Source organism: Protopterus annectens, chromosome 9.part0 (genome assembly GCF_019279795.1).
Source record: "Protopterus annectens isolate FY-2018-M chromosome 9.part0, PAN1.0, whole genome shotgun sequence".
NCBI lineage: Eukaryota > Metazoa > Chordata > Ceratodontiformes > Protopteridae > Protopterus > Protopterus annectens.
This window is the reverse complement of record NC_056743.1, coordinates 90,459,760-90,475,183: the sequence shown is the minus strand read 5'-3', so window position 1 is coordinate 90,475,183 and position 15,424 is coordinate 90,459,760. Positions and strand designations below refer to the sequence as shown.

The 15,424-nt window shown below is 38.8% G+C and overlaps 2 protein-coding genes across 5 annotated transcripts in view; both read right to left on the bottom strand.

Annotated features, from left to right (window-relative positions):
• The window catches only part of ANO5 (anoctamin 5), a 1,890,652-nt gene that overhangs the window by 608,423 nt on the left and 1,266,805 nt on the right, over positions 1-15,424 (bottom strand). The window lies entirely within an intron of this gene.
• LOC122811054 (vomeronasal type-2 receptor 26-like) overlaps positions 1-15,424 on the bottom strand; it is a 46,596-nt gene that overhangs the window by 19,810 nt on the left and 11,362 nt on the right. Inside the window, exon 2 of the mRNA XM_044082603.1 lies at positions 4,650-4,773. The gene's annotated coding sequence lies outside the window, so the exon portion shown is untranslated. The remainder of the gene's footprint in view (positions 1-4,649; positions 4,774-15,424) is intronic.

Below are 15,424 nucleotides of genomic sequence, written 5' to 3'. Positions count from 1 at the left end.
CTAGAAACAGCTGCATATTGTGTTTCAGGGTATGATGCACCCTGAAGGCTGAAGGTGTGTATACTGATAAAATAATGTGGCTAGGGTGCATGAAGACTTTGTAAACATTACAACATAGAGGCATCTACGATGACTCACAAAAGATTGTTGAAAATGATGACGTAATGATTACATGGGATCACTCCATACCTGAAGTTAAGAGGATAGACGCAAACAGACTGGATATTGTAGTCATATTTCTCAAAGCCATAAATAAAAGGGGGACAAAGGCCCAAAAATATGGACATTTTTTATAAATTCCTCTTACAAATTTAGAAAGTTGATAGAGTAACAGGTTTTGCATTAGCATGAATTTTCTGAAGAGTATAAAGTCGGAAACGTAAATGTCTGTCATTATTTTTTATCTTCAGTCATTAATGATTTGCCACTAATTTGCCAGAAAACCAGTTTATGAAAATGGACCAAAAATATGAGGTAAAAAATGTTGACATTCTGTGAAAATCTGTATAGTTGAGGGGCATGATTGTAGTTCAAGTGAAAAAGGTAGAAATAGCTCTGATTACTGAAACTGGTACACCCAGTGACTACAGTATCTTACAAACTGAAAGACATACATTTGTAAAATATTTAATATTAGGATTTACAAACAGAAACTAGAACAATGTGGATGAAGGATACACAAATAGTTACAGATGTAATATGAGCAATTGGGCTAATAAAAAAGAATATTCAAACATGTTCATATATGTTACCTATAAACGTAAACCCTTATGAATAGCAAAAAGAGGCAATTCTGGGTACATTATAGATGTTCAGAAGAGCACTCGTATCAAATGTCAAGGAATGAAGCAAAACTGATTCCATGAACTTAAATTATGTCCTGACTTAGAAAGTATGTAAAAACCTAATTAGCATGGGGTGTGAGAATCCAGTTTATCATTTTCTTTATTATTTGCAACAATCTTTTTTGACTGATGTATTGATTCAATCATTTGAGAGTTTGATATTTTGTTAGGTAATCATATATAGATTTTAGGTACTGTACATCCGATATTGTGGGGATTTATGTAAAGGTGATTAGTGCTTCTTGAATTGGGGCACCACCAGTTACTTACTACTATGGGAAGTGATTCAGACATTCAGGCTTCTATAAATAATTACAACCAACAAAGAACCAGCAAAAAAGCAAAGCCAGTAAATCTTCCATTAAATTATATAAATAATTAATTCACTAAACCACCAGATCCCACACATTAGCATCTCGTTAATTAATGTATCCACAAATAGTGTAAGAATTTGTTGGCATTTTGAATCATATTTAGTTGTTCATTTTCAAAGATAGTAACATAGACTTCAGTGGGACAAATTCGCAATTGGTATGACTTAACAACATTGGCAGACAATGCTCCTCATTACATTTAAAATACCATATTCTTATATCAAATGTCAACATATCCAAGTATGGCAGTTTACAGAGGTACATACATGAAAAACTTACATTGCATATTTTTATACATTCAAATTAATTAATTGCGTTCTTCTATGTTGTATTGTATTCTGTAATATACTGAAACACTGTGCATATAGCCATCACTGGAGAATGGCTTGCAAATGGTTCGATCAGGACTTTGTCTAGAGAAAGTTGTCTTTGTATACTGAGTAGTGAGGTAAGGTATATGACAGCATACACTTGGCACTCTCATGGATTTTTAATGCAGGCCTGCGTGCATTCATGTTTTGAAGTTTATTTGCAGATTTTACAACTTACCAGATTTCCTTTGGGTGTACAATAACATTTCTACAATAAAAGCACATTCTTACTCAAAAACATGTATGCTGATTGGACAGACTGATTAGTGTGCCCATTATAAATATAGTATTACTTATGCAAAGAAGTTGCAAAAATAAGTATCACAGCTCATGGTACAACTACATATCGTGGCACTTAACACATCTTCACTACAAATGGCAACTGAACATCACACATGCTGCTTTATGTGTTAAAATATTTTTCTATTTAAGTGCTTCTGCTAGCCAAATGTGTTCAGACAGCAACAGGGCTTCAACAGAAGAACCATACATTAAAAAAGGCTGTCATGGGTGTACAATAAACATATACACTTTTGATTTACTTGGGGGGGATAAAGAAGAAGTGGATACTGCTATGTGCTGGGAAAGCCTTAGCATATCAATGCTGAATGCATATGCAGTGCATCCTTTAGTTATATCCTGCAATGCAGGAGTCACATGGGAATGTTAAAGACCAGTTATACAATGACATTCTTTTGAAATGGTAGGATTTTTTTTGTCTTAAATAATGTCATTGCAAAACAGCAATAATCCGCTGCTGTGTGTGGGCAATGCTGGATTTACCCACAGATGACTTTTGCTGAATCATTCTCTCTTTACCCTCATGATCAAACCACTCTAGCCATGAGTAAACACAGCATTACCCACACCCAGTCATGGATTATTGCTAAAATAAGTCACTAAGAAATGCAATAAGGCACTGTAGATGTAGATGCTATCATCAGTCAGCAAACAGGCATTATGCAGAATGCACTATGCAGCTGAATCTTACACTAAGTATATATAAACCATCCAACAAATAAACTTCTCAGCTGAAGTTGAAGTGTGTGAGCAAGACCTCAGGTCCAAGTTCACAGCTCTTATCTCTTTTCTTCACTTGCAGCAGATGTCTAATCCCAGCATTAACAGCAGAAAATCACATCCAAAGAATCCAGGAATTATAATAATAATAATAATAATAATAATAATAAAAAATAAAGGCAGCCCAATAGCAGGATAAAAAAGAACTTCAGGTAAGAATCACATCTAGGATGAAATATCATCAACTGAAAACAATAGCTGTTAAGTACAATGGGATGCTGTTCCCCATCTTCAGGGGCATAGACTCTACTGAGTAGTTGTACTTGTCATGTGATTACAGACTGACATTAAGGTCGCAGCTGGAAAACTTCATTTACTTCCTGAGGATATTTAAGAAGGCGATTGTGAAACTGCTTGAGAAAGTGTGGAGAAAGGTACTGGGATAGTTAAAAAGGTAAAAGGATATACATAAAAGTGACTGACTATACTGTAGATGAAGCAAGAAAAACGAGGACATACTTTAGGTCTTCAAAATGTTAAGGGGAATTACAAAGAAAAAAGACCCCCACCTGCACATCCATCATTTTCAACTCTATCTCCAAATATAGAGAAAACACTAACTTGGACATGAGTAAATACTATATCTGACAAAGAGTGGTAGACCAACGAAATGGGTTCCCAGAGTGGATGGCTAAAAGCAAATGAACAAAAATATTTATAGATTTAGATTTTCATAGATATTTCAAGGCAATTTAGTTTTAGGACTGCATACACCTTGCCAATATTCACCATAAAGCTGTATCCCCTTTCTCAAGGAGGGCCAGGACCATCAGTTGGGGTATAAATCTGTGGGGACCCATGCAATCATCAAGGTTCCATTTGAAGGATTCTAGCAACTCACACTGTTTAACTGGGTCTATATTAAATCACTGAATGCTTAAAAAAGTGAACGGTGTTTGACTGACTCTATGTAAGCGAAAGCTTACAATGTTGAAGTGTCAGAACAGCGATTTTTTTCCAAGGGAAAAAAATTGCTGTTCCGACAAAAAAAAAAAATCAATTTCAAACATTACATTATGTGGGGGGGACCCCCCCATACTTAAATATACCAACTCCTAGACCGCACTACAGTGCTGAAAATGGCAACGTACCGAAGCGGCCAAGCAAATTCTTTCCCAGGGAAAGAATTTGCTTAAGAGCTGCTTAGATATTTTGCGTTTTCAGCCTTTTAAGTTTGAAAGAATGTATCTTTGGTCTTCTACTATAGACCCTATTTAACCTACAGGAGAAGTCTGTTGCAGAGGTGAGACAGGTGCTATGATAAATCTGTCTCTCCACGTTGTTTTATCTTTGGTGAAGATTTACTTGTTCATAGGCAGTTACTAGGCTTGGAGTCCAGGGGAACACTGAGGAACTTATTCCACATTCTCAGTTGCCACTAAGCACTATCTGGTTATATTACTTTCTCAAGGTCACACAGTAGGCAAATGAGGGTTAAGGGAATCAAACCCGGTACCACAGCAGCTACAGCACAGGCTCAACCTTCTGCACTAATGGCCAGATCCCTTTTCTGGGTTAGTGGAAGTATTAGACTTGCAGAGATAGAGGAGATCAAGGAAAACTGGGTCTATAGTGGCATGATAGTCTAGGCACAAGTCACTCCTCAAAAGTCTGTAAGATAGTGAATAAAGGGACAATGCTTCAGGCTGCTCCTTGGATGTGCTGTGTATGTTCAAAAGGCCATGAAATGGGTGCAGTAAAGGTAACAAAATATGACGGACTTCTGTCGAATGTTGGCTACTGGACAAAGCAAGTAGCCAAATAATCTTGTTCTTCTTTCTGCATGTTTATATAACTTTGGATGTGTGTATATATTTTGTGTTTTTAGACTCAAATATTGCATTAGTAATAGCTTACTGCCTTAACTAATTTTCATGTTGATGGTAAAGCCTTTAACAGTTACTGAGATCTTATCTTTTTTTTTTTATATCTTTTGAATTTAACTCCTCAATAAACAAAAGAAATCCATATGTTCTTACCACTTCTATTAGAAATTTCTCCAAAAGAGCACAAAATACATTCAAAGCAACAGATTGGTTGTCCCTTCTGAAGTGATTTCCTGAATCCAGGCTGACATGTTTCACTACAAACGGATCGTGGAACCTTTAAGAAAAAAGTGAAACCAAGAGAAGGAATTGAATAGACTAGTAACTATTTTAATCTGACATAGTTTAATTAAAACTATGAATTTCTGTGATTAGCACTGAGTCACAATGCCTATAATGGAACATTTTGCAGCAGAGGTGCCATAATATGTCATTTGTTAATGAACTATAATTTGTAGGCTCAGTACATACAGTTAACATGCTATTCACAGTGCTAATGTTGAGTTGCAGTGGTTAGAGTATGTACAAAAATGATAGAAAAGTGGAAAGATGACAGAGTATTATGCAACATGCAGTATTAAAAAAATGCACTATATGTAAAATATCACATAATAAGACAAAAGTTGATGGAACACAGGCTCATAGTTAAGTACTAGGCTAACTACAATTGTGGGCCATTTTAAGTATGGCAAATTTCCCTTTCAAAGGTGAGAATCAAACTCTGTCTGTGAGGAAAACTTTAGCCATTAGGCCAAACACCCCTCCATATGAAGCTCCAAAGTGCATTACATTAGTTAAAAAAAGTACATGTAATGAAATATTCATGAAATTAAATTGCATCTCAGCAATTTTTAAAACTTGTTTTTCATTTTTCTGTATTAGTTTACAATATTTCATTTATTTAATTATTTGTTTGTTTATTTCTTTCTTTCTTTTAGATTCGTTAACTGAGCAATTCACCTGGTTACCTTTTCAGACATGACCTAGGCTATTGTTATAGTTGTTAGAAGCAAGTGATACAAATAAGCCATCATATGCTTATTATACAATGACCCCCCATTAATATTCCAAAATGTGCACGCTGATTGGTCAGCATGCACGTTGTAAATCAGACTTATACTAATGGAAAAAGGTCCGGTCGCCCGGACTTTTTCCATTAGAATAAGTCTTTTTTTACAGCAATGGAGAATGCAAGATCTCCGTTGCTTTTTAGACACTGTCTCGCTATGTTAAAGGAGTTTAACATAGTGAGACAACTTTAAAAAAAGTAACGGAGATCTTCCTTTCTTGGTTGCTTTTTTTAAAGCTGTCTTGCTATGTTAAACTCCTTTAACATAGCGAGACACTTTGTAAAAAGCAACGGAGATCTTGCTTTCTCCGTTGCTTCCGCCAACAGCCCTGATATACTGCGTAAGCATACACATGCACAGTACATCAGAACTGCCGCAGAATACCAGACAGCTGCGGAAGGGCAGCAAGGAGGCATTATACAATGCCATTATTTAAGAAAAGTAAGTATTTGCCCTTGTGAGCAAACCACACCAACCGTGGGTAAATCCAGCATTACCTACACCCAGGCGTGAGTTATTGCTATATTATATTATATTACAGTTTTCAAGGCATGTTACAAATGCTAAGTAGCTTGACAACTGCACACAAAAGTCAAACAAAATGTACAATAATCTTAAAACGAAACTTAAAAAACTAATCTAATGAAAGTAATAGAGTTTCTTTACAGTAGGAGGAAACAGAGACAGAGAAAAGCAGTTAAATTTAGATTTATAATGTCTTGTATTGCATGAACATTGATACTTGACAACAGAGTTCATATTATAGTGCCCAAAAGGTATGGGAATGGTTATATACAAATGTACATATTTACTAACAGTCAATGTATATTTATATAGGGTTACTGTCAGTGGGTTGACAGGCAAATCACTCATTTTTCATGGTAAATGATCAGAAAATCTGGGTGACTAAGTTAATTTTCAAATTTCTGACACTGCAACAGGGAGGCTATATTCTTGACTGTGCTGTCCTTTGGATGAGAAATTAAAACCACGGTCCCATCTGCTTGAGTTGGTGGTATCTGAGGTAGAAAAACAGCTAGAAATCCATACCAATGCCAGGGAAAACACTAGTATCAAAATAGATCCAAAATAGGCACTGCTGGTGAAGGTAGATACCACAAAATTACTTAAGCTTGTGTAATGCACAATATAGCTTTTCATCTGTGTGCAATAGACTTCATTAGACTCTAAAATCCATATATCAAATGCTACTTTTAAATGATGCTTCCGTAACATAAAATACCTGCAATCAGGTCTTAAAGGTATAACACTCAAATAAAACTTTCCAAAGGTATTATATATATTGAAAATCAACAATGCTAAATATAAGCATATAAAATTCAGCTTAGTTTAAGTAACCAACCTATCTTATGTTTATTTTAAAACATACCATAAAAATTGTTTTATTCTTAAAATGTACCAAAACACACAAAAACAACAAGATAGAGTGCCAATATTTATTATCCCTTGTTTTTTTTAGCACTGGAACTAGGGACAAATTAATTAATCCTCGGGCTCTAGATGCACTTTCCATGCACCCCCTCTTGGGTTAGGTGTCACATTCTCTAATATATAAAATAAAAACCCTTTGTCATTAGAACAATTAATGGAGTGCCTGTATAAAGTGTGGTTAATGTTTTTCACTATTATTTCATACCCATGTTCATAAATTTGCTTTTTAAGACATCTCTCGGTCTTCCCGACATAAAAAGCTGGGCATGTACTACAGGTAGCTAAACAGACCACTCCTTTACTAGTGCAGTTTCCATATCTAGGGTATATAGTAGTCTTAGCTGCGTCTTTCAAGTAAACAACTAAAATATGTTTACATTGCACACAGCTGCCACATTTTTTGTACCCTTGTTGTATCCCTTACTACCTGTGTTGTTTTCCAAAATATTCTTGGATTTGGGGCCCTTTTATAGGTGAATAAAAATCTATTCCCCACGACTTCAGATGTCAACAACCCCCAATACTTTTCCACAATATTTTTAATAATAGTGTATCCTGCACTATATCCTAGAACAAAGGCCTTTGTAATTCTCTCTAATCCATATGTTCCCCTACAATATTCTCTCCATCTCCACCAGTATTTCTTCAGGGTGTATGTACATTATTGGGCCTCCCATCTGTTAAACCTTTTCACAGCAAAGATTCATATTTATTTCCTCAGATGTTATAAACATAATCACTAATATTCTTTATCAGTGAATAGGGGTAGTCCCTTTCTAAAAAAACATTTTCTCAAGTTTTTTCCTTTCTGCGTCAACTATATCTTTACTGGATATCATCCTAGCCAACCTAATGAATTGGCTTTTCACCAAATTCTTCTTTTGGAAGAGAGGGTGAGCACTGCCAAAATAATGATAGTTGTTGGAAAAGGTGGGTTTGCGGTATATATTATAGGCAAAAGCCTCATTGTTCTTACTAAGGGTAACATCCAGCTTGAAACCGTACATCAGCATGTATATGTTGAAAACAGATATTTTACCACCTGTAACAATGTTCTATAACAATATAATAACAGCTATAAATGAAAAATTGTGCATTGATGTAATTTCTATAGATTTAACTTCAGCATTTGACAGGGTCATACACAAAACACTGATCAATACATTGTAACAACTAGCTATTGATTTACTCTTGATAAAATGGATAGCTGCCTGACTTACAAATAGGACATGACAGGTATCACACAGCAATTGGATAGGTATAATTTCTGGTTACAATCAGGGTGTCCCACAGGGCTCTGTCCTGGGCCCTTACTCATTAAGACTGTATCTTTCAGACCTATCTTTTTCATCTGAGGTGTTCTACAGTCTGTACAAAGATGATCTGAAATTGGGTAAATTGATTACATGTATTAAAGATAGGGCATATCTAGAGCGACCATTTGGGCACAGGACAATAATATGCTGATAATATTATTTCAATTTCAATCCATCTTGCTGTTTTAAAAATAGTAGCTCTCCACTAAACCTTAACTTTTTAAACAGCTAAAACTTAAGTTACCTACTTTCACATCTAACTTCTCTAGTGCACACTGCAGTGTGCATTTTTTTTCCATCTTACCTTTAAGCATCCCTGTGACTAGCACTTTCTCTAATACCTGCTGGAAAGCACTAGGAAGCCTTAAACTGATACAAACACTCAACTCTCCTTGTTAATAAGGAGAAATTAATAGTAGGCACTAAACAGCCTATAACTGCAAAGTACCTTGCTAAGGTAAGGGAAAACAGCTCCTGTACTTTACAAAAAAAAGCACCAAACCAGGCATGTCCAAGGGTCAGCTTCCTGTGATTTCTCCTGTCCACCTGGTGAATCTGGGCATACTGGGGCAATGCAGCAATTGCCTCATGTATACAGACAACCCTCTACTCCTACCACCCAACACTACAACCTGTGAGAGATGCACTTACATAGCCAAAATGGAAGCAAAGCTCTATCCACCCAAGATTGTGCTAGACAGTCAAGAGGAGAAGGTTAACACCCACACTACACCTCAAGCAACACATAGCCCTTCTAAACCCACACCACCAACACCCACATATAGCAACACTAAATCCACATATGCAGAGGCCCTTAACTGTAACCTGCCCAAGCAACAAGGACCTCTGAAGCTGAAACAAGCTGAAATGCAAACAAACACCAATCACAACCAAAGTGTCACATAGTTCACAACACCAGTGTGCCACCCAGCAACAGCCCCTAAGGCAAGACAATGTACCTAACACTTTAGTCATAAGTGACTCTATAGTCCGGCACACTGATGTCCCTCTCACCAGGTTGAACAAGGAGAAAATTACAGTCAGCTGCCTGTTGGGTGCCAGGATCCGCCACATAATGCATGCACTCAAGTCACTCCACAACAAGTACAAATATGACTCTGTCATTGTCCATGTTGGAGTGAATGACTTGAGACATACCTCCCTGGACTACATGAAAAGAGACATGGAAGAGCTCTTGGATCATGTGGCTCAGGGAGGTATGACCCTAGCCCTGAGTAGCATCCTGCATTCGCCCAGAATGATACCACAATATAAGGACAAAATGTTTGACTTCAACAATTGGCTAAGCTTCTGGTGTCATTCAAAGGGGATCCAGTATCTGTCTGCCTGGGATGACATGACTGACAGACCACAATGCTTTGCCAGAGATAGTCTGCACCTGTCGCCCCTGGGATTCAGGTTACTGGCTAAGGCTCTTGCCACCCCTATAGTGTCTTTTTTAGGCAAAGTTCAAAGGACAAAACCACCACAGTAACAGGTACAAGCATGCAAAATCTGAAGGTAATGCTACTCAATGCTAGAAGTCTAAACCTCAAAATGCACTCTCTTGAGGCACTCCTAAAAATGGAGAACATCGATATCTGTGCAGTAACTGAGACCTGGTTCAAGGCTCCAGAGAGCACCCCTGCAATACCAGGCTACAACTCTTACCACACTTTTTGGCCACCAAACCAGGACAGAAACACTAAAGGTGGAGGAGTGTCAATATTCACCAAGGATATTCACACCACCAGGTTATTTGCCCAACACAATGCGTCTGAAATTCTCCAGGTGCAACTAACACTAGGTAAGACTGCAATCCAAATTGTAGCTTGCTACAGATCCCCCACCATACCCCAAGATTCTCACTACACCTTTCTAAACATACTGGAAAATATTAAGATAGAACCAAACACCCTAATACTGGGTGATTTTAACTACCCTGCCATTAACTGGGAAAACTACTCATGTACCAACACCTTTGCCCAACGGTTCTTGGAATTCATAAATTCCAACGCTCTGGATCAACTAATCCATAGCACCACCAGGGGCTCCAATATCCTAGACCTGGTCATTACCAACATGGGAAATCGATGCTCCACACCTATGGTCACCTCCTCGTTAGTCAGGTCTGACCATAAGCTAATCACCCTTAACATCCACATCCCACCCCCCAGTAAGGAAACCTCCATAAAAAACTTCTCCAAAGCAAACTTCATGCTACTCAAGTCAGAAGTGACAAACTTCATGACACCCATGCAGTCGGGAACTGAAAGTTCAACTGCTGAATCCTACACTAAGGCACTGTACGAGCACATCCACTCATGCATGAATCGTGCCATCCCAAATAGAACCAAGATGCTCTCATCCAAAAAAAGGAAGCCAATCTGGTGGTCCCCTGCCATAAACAAACTTTACAACAAAAGGAAGAAGCTGTTGCAGAAAAGAGGAAAATCCCAGGATGCAAAAAACTCCCTTACCAGCCTCAGTAAAAACTGAGATCCCTCATAAAATCCTCCAAAGCTAGTTACGAAAATAAATTGCCAAAGATTCCAAAGACAACCACAAGACATTCTATAACTATGTCAAGAATCTAAATGGCAATGCTCAGATATGCTCTGAGCTAAAACAGAATAGCATTAAATATACTGATCCCAAGGATATTGCCAATATCCTGGCAGATCGATTCAGTGCCAACTTCACCCCCCTCTCACCCCCTAAATGGCCCATCTCAATACCGGAAGATTGCCAAATTCCGGTAATAACGGCTACACAGGTAAAAAAAAAGCACTCTCCAAAGCTAAGAATACAGCATCCATGGGACCAGATGACATCCCGGGGTGTGTACTACATGAACTACAATATGAACTGGCACCTCACCTAAGTGTCATGTTTAATCATAGCCTCACCTCAGGTTTCATGCCCACTGAGTGGCGCAGAGCTACAGTTATCCAACTCCACAAGGGGAGATCCACCTTGGATCCCGGAAACTACTGTCCCATCAGTCTGACAAGCCTTATCTGCAAGGCCATGGAGCGTATTATCATGGAACTTATAAACAAAGACATTGGCAACCTTCAAACACTGGACCCCACCCAGTTTGGGTTTGTGAAGGGCCGATCCTGTCTCCTGAACCTGACTGACTTCTTCGAATCAGTCTCCAGAGCCATGGACAAGGGTAAAGTGGTCCACACAGCCTATCTAGACCTTGCCAAGGCCTTTGACACCATCCCCCACTCTGGAATCATAGATAAACTTACTAAGCTGGGCATTAATCCCTACGTCACCCAATGGGTTGCTAACTGGCTTACTGATAGAACCCACACTGGAAAAGTAGCCGACTCCAAATCCAGCTCCAGACAAGTGACAAGTGGAGTACCTCAGGGTTCAGTCCTGGGACCGCTCTTGTTTGGCATCTACTTCTCTGAAGTACAGGCCAACACTAAGGGACTCTGGCTAACAAAGTTCGCAGATGACTGCAAACTGGGAGCCATTATTGAATCCCCAAATGATGTGGATACTCTACAAAAGGGCCTTACAGAAACAGATGCTTGGTGCCAGAGCCATGGGCTCAAGCTCAATGCCAAGAAATGTATAGTTATCCCCTTTGGGAAAAACATGTATCTGTGAATTACCATATAGGTGGCAGTACACTAAACACCGAAAGTGTGATAATTGACTTAGGGACACAGGTGGACAGTGGTCTCACCTTCGATAACCACATCGCCACAACAGTCAGGAAATCCTTCTATGTGGCACACCTCATCACTAAGGGCTTTTCATCCAGAAAAAAGGAGGTCATTGTCCCACTGTACTCATCCCTCATTAGACCCATTATAGAATACAATGCCCTGTTTGTTATGTACCTCTCAAGACATCTGCAACAACTGGAAAGGCCACAGAAATACCTCACTAAAAGAATAACAGGCCTAAAGCAGATGCCCTACGCTGACCGCCTTAAAAAACTCCAGCTATACTCCATCGCATATCGTCTACTCAGAGGCGATCTCTGCTTAACAAACAAGGCCATGTCAAACCCAGAGCTGTTGGACATGCTACACTTAAAGAAATCCCAATCCCTCAGAGCCACACGCTCCAGGGATCTAAACCTTGTCATCACAATAAACAAAACATGCTGGAGGAATAGGTTCCTGACCCAGAGACTCCCCAGACTCTGGAATAGATTGCCCATACATGTCAAGCAGAGTGCCTCTTTGGCCCTCTTCAAAAGGAACCTTGATGATTGGATGGGAGAAAGGAAATTCACCCCAGGGATCACGTCAGTTGCCCTGCTAGACAGGGGTCCAGGGAAGTAAATAGTGTGGGAAGAAATAGCCAGGGAATTGTTATGGCTAGGCTTGTATAGGCCCTAGGGCTGATAGCCTAGTACCAACCTATGAACTTATGAATCCATGAACCTATAAATACATGAAATACTAAACATATGAGATTTGGGAGACATTCATTGAAAGGTGAACATTTAATACAGCACACAGTGATTGAAACTGCTGATTCGTTTAAGGACCTGGGTATATGGGTAGATCCAGCTTCGAGTTTTTCTAATCGCATCAACTAATTGGTTAAGGATAGTTATAGAACTCTAAGTTGCATAAAAAGATGTATAAAGTCTAGGAAATCAGAAATGAAGGCCATTATTTGTTAGTTACATTAAACCCAAACTGTACTATGGAATAGCAATATGGAAACCTTATAAAAAAACAAGCATGAGTAAACTGGAAAGAGTACAGCAGAAATATACCAACAAATCCAGGGATGTGAAAATTTAAGTTAGTTTGAAAGACTGAAATATCTGAACTTGAACAGTGTCATTTACAGATATTTAAGAGATCTTATTCAGGTGTATAAGGTATTTAGAGACAACTATCTCTGGGAATGTCTGGAGTTATCAAATAGTATTGAATCATCAGACAAACTATGTAGAAGATTCTATAGGAATGAGAAGTGTACTAAATGGTTCTCTGAAACAGCAACTGATCCATGGAACAAACTACCAAATTACATTAAGCAAGCACTAGTTTAGATATTTTTAAAACAGTCTGGACACATATTATGGGAACAACTGTTCTGGTATATTGGCAGGCTAGAAGAGCATTAATGCCCGTGCTTAAATTGTATGCATGTTGTTTAGTTTTTTTATTTTGCAAGTTTAGTATAATGGTTAAGGTGCTTATCTATACCGCCAGATGTACAGGGTTTGATTTTCACCAAGGGATTTTGGATAGCCTTAAAAGGGCCCACAAAGGCTGCTAGTACTTAGCTATGAGCTATTTGACTCAGTTTGGCAGAGCTGCTCAGAGTATGACTGTCTTAGCCAGAGATCTGAAGTATATCTAAGAGAATCTAAGGCATCCACTGAAATCTTCAACAAATAAGTAGAATTTAAGCCTGTTCTTTCCACTTGTGGATTGTATTTCACTGAACTGTTGCTTCATTTTATACTGTTTTTGCTGATGTGACTGATTTATTCTGCACTTGTATATTTTGCTTCATCTGCCTTAAATACCATAGGCTAGATTCAGACTTGCTGAATCTAGACTGTTTGATATCACTTGAGTACTAAAACCAGCCGTCCAGCATGAAGATGGCCACCCCCCCCCCTGCACCCTTGTGGCAGAAATGTGTAGCTCAGGACCAATCTGAGTTGGATATTGCTGGAATAAAGGCTCTGTGAGGGGCTTTTTTATTAGCAGATTGTGTTAGAACTGTTTAAATTCACTTGTATTTAAGCACAGAGTTTGCGCGGTTTTGCACTCAGTTTGGCGAGCAGTGCCTCGTATAGATCTAAATGCCTAGGATTACATTTTTTTCCCTTAAAAATAGTTACTGTTTAACTGTATTTTTTCATACTGTGAGTTCTGTTCATTTGTCTGTAAGTGGTTAATCTGTGCTTCTTTGTGAGCATAGTTTAGCCACAAATTTTTCCTTAGTAGAACTTGTGTGATGACCTAGTAGTACTACTCTTAGACCTACCAACCTTTACCCTCTTAGCTCTCTCTGGCCTCTCTCCCTCAGTTTCTGACAAATATGGATGGACAATTTCCTAAGTTTTCTCCTGCCAGTCTGGTTGATATGGGTATCCTGAGACAGTGTAGCAACTGCCTCATGTACATGGACAGCCCTCTACTACTACCACCTAGGAACACAATTTGTGATAGATGCAGTTACATTAAGAACCTCAAGTCTATGCTCTCTCATTCACAAGCCAGTATATCTGGCACTGAGAAGGTTGTCAACATGGACACCACCCACACCTACACAACATCCCCCCACATATGTGGAGGTCCTCAACAAGGCATACCCGAACAAAAGAGACCTCCGAGGCAAAAACACACACAAACTCCAATGTCCACCACACCACACAGCACACATAGTCCACACACTCTTGTCTCATAGCCACTAAGGCCTAAACATAAACCCAGCATATTAGTCATAGGAGACTCCATTATGAGACACACAGATGTGCCCTTCACCAGGTTGGATAAGGAGAAAGTCATGATTACTTGTTTGTCAAGTGCCAGAATCCGCCATATCACCCATGCAATCAAGTCTCTCAACAGGTACTGATATGACTCTGTCATAGCCTATGTTGGTGTGAATGACTTGAGACGTATCTCCCCGGTTTATATGAAGACAGGCATGATCGAGCTTGCTGAATATGTGTCCTAGAAAGGTATGTTCCTAGCCTTAAGCAGCATTCTACCATCACCCAGAAAGATTCCTCAGTACAAACAGAAAATGATTGACTTTAACAATTGGCTTAGTTTCTGGTGTTATTCCAAGGGGATCATGTACCTCACACCCTGGGATGACATGACTGACAAACCACCATGCTTTGCCAGAGATGGCATGACTCTGTCTCCCTTGGGCTTCAGGCTCCTGGCAAAGGCTCTTGCCTCCCCCATAGTGCCTTTTTTAGGCAATGCCATGAGGTCAAAACTACCAACATGAAAATGTTATCAAAATGTAAATTAAAGGTCATTCTACTAAATGCTAGGTATCTGAACATAAACCTGCATTCATTGCAAGCATTCTTAACCCTGGAAGATGCTGACATTTGTGCAGTCATAGA